The 5,709-nt window shown below is 38.4% G+C and overlaps 1 pseudogene; it reads right to left on the reverse strand.

Annotated features, from left to right (window-relative positions):
* Positions 1–1,100: 1,100 nt before the first annotated feature.
* On the reverse strand, positions 1,101–2,675 carry LOC102876722 (annotated as a pseudogene).
* Between the last annotated feature and the right edge of the window lie 3,034 nt (positions 2,676–5,709).

Below are 5,709 nucleotides of genomic sequence, written 5' to 3' on the forward strand. Positions count from 1 at the left end.
CTATCAATTTATTTTTCTCTGGTTATGTTATGATATCTCCTCTGTAATTTCTAAGTCAAGTTATCTGGATCTTTTCTTTTTTTCTTTCTTTTGTTAAATTTGCCAGTGGTTTATCAATTTTATTGAGCCTTTTGAAAAACTAGCTCGTGGTCTTATTGATGGTTTCAACTGATTTTCTGTTTTCTATCTCATTGATTTAAGCTCTTGTCCTTACACTCTTTTCTTATAGAGGTTGTAGGATTAGATTGTTGACCTTTTTCCATTTGCTTAAGGTATTGAGTTAGATTATTGATTCTTCTTCTTTCTTCCTTTTTCATGTGTGTGCTATTGTTATGAACTGCCCCTTTGCTGTGTTCCAGAGGTTTTTGTAAGTTTTATTTCCATTATCATTTGTTTCAAGGAAATTTTTATTTGATTCTTTATTTCTTCTATAACCTAATCATGTTCTAGCAGAGAGTTATTTAGTTTCCACATGGGTGGTTTTGTAAGCTTTACTCTTCCATGGTTAATTTCTAGTTTTATGCCATTGTGAACTGAAAAATATTTTGTATTATTTCAATGTGTTTTTTATTTGTTGATGCTTGCTTTGTGTAATATATGATCAGTTCTGGATAATGTACCATGTGCATTTGGTAAGAAAGTGAATTGAGTTTTAGTTGGGTACAGTATTCTGAATACATCTACAAGTTCAATTGGCTGGTTGTATAGTTTAGATCATCTGCATTTTTGTGGAGATTTTTTTTTACAACAAAGCAGCTTATTTGTGATCAGTGTTTGAGACGTCCTTCACAAATTTAATTTTACATAATCTGATACTTTTAAACTTTGAACTGCTAGCCTTTTATTTCCCTAGAACAGAAGGGCCGGTATAAGTTATTTTCCAGAAATGAGGTATCATTTCACAGAACTGGTTTCTTTTTTGTTTTCAAATTTTAAAGAACTAAATTTGCATTTGTTAAAATAAAAAAGTAGGAAAGATGGTCTTTACAAATAATTTTGATCAAGTATGTTTTCAAAGAAAGCAGGCTTAAAAGGCTTTTACTCTAACATTGTGTATTGTACTGTATTGTTGCTCAATAGGAATTAGCTTCTGTCATTTGCTAAAAGAATGAGTAGTGGGGAACAGGATATGTTGGGAATTTCATAACGGGCAACAGAACCATTCTCTTGGGTAAACCATAGGCAGGGGCAGCTGTGCTGTAACCATATGGTGTTCCATATCCTGGAGCGATGTAGCCAGGAGCAACCGTGGCCCCAACAAAAGCTCCCCTTGTCAGTGTTCCTCTTCCTCTGCCCCTAACAGCCTGGACTGCTGCTGACACAGCTGTATTCACAACACCCTTTGCCTGAGGGATAATCTTTTTATTATTTGCTGCATTAGGTCTAGAAAAGAGCTTCTCGAGGGCAGCTAAAGCCGCACTCGCCTTCACCACTTTCTTATTTGGACCTGCACCTCTGAATTTTTGTCCATCTACTTCTACCTCCATTACAAAGCATTTGTCATGGCTTCCACCCGTCTCTGAGATGAGTTCGTACTTAAGACCTCTTCTTTTTTCATTAAGCTCCATTACAGGATTTTTGTCACTTGCCCTGAGTTCTTACCTCTAAGGTGCTGGAGGTTTCAGTTATAGAATTTCCAGTATTACTGCTTGAGTTTGAAGACACTGTTTCATTTTTGCCTTCAATATCTGACTTTTCATCAGAACTCATACATTCAGCCTGTTGGATATCCCATTGCCTGCAATACATTTACTGCTACATGAAGTTTTGCTGTCTTCTTAGATGGTCCTGAGGCTTCATATGTTGTCCCATCCACATCTACAGACATGGTGAAAACGGGACCATGAACAGGGCCAGACTGAGGTAGCAGTTTATACTGAAGTCCAGGCCTGATCTGATTTAACCTCATTAGTGCATTCATGAAGTCTATTGCTTTACTGTCCAGAATTTTCCTTAAATTGTGTTTCATCTTCTTGTTTGGGTCTTTATCATCCCCTAATCCATCCTCAAATGGCCTCTTTAGAGCTGAAGACCCAGAACCTTCTTTATCAGTGACTGACCAGGAATATTTCGGAAAAGACTTACTAGACGGAAGGGGGTCCATCTACAGCACTTTATAAATCTGGCCAAAGGCTGATAACCTGGGTGCATGCTGTGCACTGTGGGTAATATCTTCTTTTTTGCTGAACGGTCATATAGCTCAAAGCATCTGTTGGATCTCGTTCACAAGCGTCATGAAGACCAGGACCTCCAGGAAGTAGTATTCCAGATGCCAAACACTCCATTACTCTTCTCAAGGCTTCCCCAGCGCCCAAAGATCTATTACAAGTACCTATAGATTTTTCACATATAAGTTCTAATGGCCATCCTTTTAATGGTGTCCATGTGAGAACTCTGTTGCACAAACCACGCCGAATGCGGAGGACAATTACACATGATTTTAATCCATTTGCCCTTGCCTGAAACCATTTGGCATGTCGAAGAGACGCCAAGACATTCAGGCATTTCTGCCTGTCCAATAAGTCCGGAGGATCTTTCATCGCAACATTTTCTCCATCCTTTTTCTCCAAATCATCCCTAATTAGAGGAGAGGTAAGTAGCGTGGGTTCTTTTGTATTCCAAATTATAATAGATGCTTCATTTACACATTGTTCCACTTGATATTTCTCTTCTTTAAGTTTGCACTAGGCCACCAGAGCTCCCTTGTTTTATATAAACCATCCCAATCCTCATGGGAGGCAGATAAGAGAGTCAGATTTCCGCGCCGCCGCACTCTGCCCGCACCCGGTTCCTGCTCCTGCTCTGCCACCGCCGCCACCTCGTCCGCTCACGTCTCAGTCTCCTCAATCCAGCGGCGGCGGCTGCAGCAGCTGCTGCCCTGGTGGCGCTCACGGCTCCAGTCTCCGTGGAGTTTCTTTTGACTTGACCTATTCTTTGGTGATAGTGGTGTGTTGAAATCTCCTACCACTATTATCGTATTATCTATTTCTCTCTTCAATTAGATTAACAGTTGTTTTATGTATTTTGCAGGACTATCATTTGGTGCATAGATGTTGAATAAAGTTATGTCTTCCTGATCTACTGTGACTTTCATCAGTATGTAATATCCTTTCTTATCAATGGTGGTTTTCATTCTGAAATCTGTTTTATCAGAAATCAGTATTGCCAATCCTGCTTTGTTGAGGTTGCCATTTGCTTGGCATATTTTTTTTCCCCAGCCTTTGGTTTTGAGTTTGTCTTTCTCTTTCTTTTTTTTATATTTGTCTCTTATAGGAAACATATTGATGGGCTTTGTTTTTTTTTTTTTAATTCATTCTTTTTCTCTTAATTGGTGCATTTAGTCCATTCACATTAAGTGTGATTATTGTCAGTCCAAGTTTTACTTTTGCCATTTTGCCATGTTTCTTTTTCTGTTACTTCTGGTTACTATGGTCCACTAACTTTCCTTTGTCATCTCTGTGTGTAAGATATCACTTAAAATTTCTTCTAGTTTTGGTGTTATTTTCACAAATTCCTTAAGGTCCTTCTTTTCTGCAAAGGATCTCATTTCCCCTTCAAATATGATAGAGAGCTTTGCTGAATAAAGGATTCTTGGCTGGCAAATGCGACTTTACAACTTTCTGTGTATGACATCCTATTGCCTTTTAGCTTGCATTTCTAAGAAGTCAGAACTTAATCTAATTGTTCCTCCTTCGTAGCTAACTATTTGTTCTTCCATGCTGCTTTTATAATTCTATCCTTATATTTTAAATTAGAGAATTTGACTATCATATGTCTTTGTGTTTTTCTTTTTTGGGTATAGCATATTTGGTGTTTTCTAAGCTTCTTGAATGTGATTTCCCCATTCTTCAAAATACAATGAAAGTTTTCTTATAGTACTTCTTGTACAATCTTCTCAGTGATTTCCCTGTCACTCTTGTGACTCCTGTTCTGGAATTCCAGTTATACATATGTTACTCATTTGATGTCATCTCACATAATTCTAATGTTTTATTCATTTTCTTTATATCTCATCTCTGATTTTTCTTTAGTTAGGTTTCTAATGAGGCTCTTGTCTTCCAGTTCACTGACTCTTTGTTCCATTTCTTCAGGTCTTCTTTTTTATCCCAACAGTCATAGACACTTTTGTCATTTTGGTCTTAAAATTCAGGATTACATTTTCATTCTTTTATGTTATTTTCAGTATTGTATTGGCTGTACTCTCTCTGAGTTGTGAATATTTTTAAATTTCTTGTACCTTTTAGTCTATTTTTACAATTTTTTTTCTTCCATCTTTTATATTTCATCCATATCTGTTCAAGTCTCTCCTCTTCTGTATATTTCTTCTGGATTGTTGTCTCTGAAGTATTTGCTCTCTTATGAACTTAACATTGTTTCATCTCACATTTGCATCTTTTTCTGTAGCTGATCAAATAACTCTACATCAACATATTTCTTATGGTTCTCTCTGTCTTGGGTATTCACTGGGTCTGCTTTTTTAAGAGAAGGGTTATTGTTTGTTTGTTTTTTCATAATGGCTGATATGGATTGTTGCTTTCTTGACATTATGTGAGTCTTTTCTTAGTAGATATTAGGCTGTTATAACCATAAAATTACCCAGGGTACAGCAATAGTTTGTGAAGCACCTATATATTTGTGCTCCCCTCTTGATCAGAGATCTGCAAAGCCTAGGGCCCAACAACAGTATCTGAATGACCAAAGAGAAAGCCTGTTGTTCTCTCCTAGAAGTTGCTTCTCGCCTCAGTCAAGGTGCCTAGGACCTTCCTGTTGCTTGAGTTAAGGGGTCCTGCATGCTTAAGCTAGGCAGCAGTCCCTCCCCTGCCCCAAGTACATGAATGACCCAGGAGAAAGCCTGTTGTTTTCTTATGGAAGTGGCTTCTTGCCTTTGTTGAGGTGCCCAGGATTTCCCTTTTGCTTGAGATAAGGGGTCTCATGTGATTAAGCTAGACAGCAGTTTCCCGCCAAAATAACTGTGGAAGCAGTGCAGGCAGCGCCATCCCACTTTCTGCCTTACAGTCCACCAGATTCTACTTATAGTGAGCTTTTCTATAGGACCTATCTTCCCTTTTAGTACTTCCAATTAAGTATTGACCAAAGGTAGAGTTACACTGGTTCCAAATCTACAATATCCAGGGTTTGTATATATTGTGCATTTTCCTTATCCTCCTTCAGTTTTTTTAAAATCAGTTTGCATAAAACCACCCATATACCATATACATTGTGTCTCACACAACCCCTCATACAATCTGTACTTCATACAGTTAACTACCACATAAACATGAAAAACCTGAGGTGTTTTCTGCAGAAAGTCAAGGACTGCAATCCCCAATTTGGGTAAAAGCTCAACAAAAAGAAAATTAAGAATCTCATTACTGGGTCAATTGGAAGCACTATGATAGAGAAGAGATTGAGATTCCTAACAATTTCAGCTTGCTTTGTTCCACAATCAACACTCTTGGCACAAGCAGTCAGGAAATAAAAAGCCAGATTGTTGTTGTTGTTGTGTGCCGTCGAGTTGTTTGCGACTCATAGCGACCCTATGTACAACAGCCCTAAACCCTGCTCTATCCTGTGACAATTGCATTGCCTCTGACAAACCTATCCTGATTACACCAGTCACTAAATCAACCCACCTCATAGAGAGTCTTCCCCTCCTGCCCTGTCCCTCTACCCTGCCAAGCATGATGTCCCTCTCCGAGGACCTGTGCC

This window comes from Elephantulus edwardii, unplaced genomic scaffold, assembly GCF_000299155.1.
Source record: "Elephantulus edwardii isolate Elephantulus edwardi_28Jun2011 unplaced genomic scaffold, EleEdw1.0 scaffold00376, whole genome shotgun sequence".
NCBI lineage: Eukaryota > Metazoa > Chordata > Mammalia > Macroscelidea > Macroscelididae > Elephantulus > Elephantulus edwardii.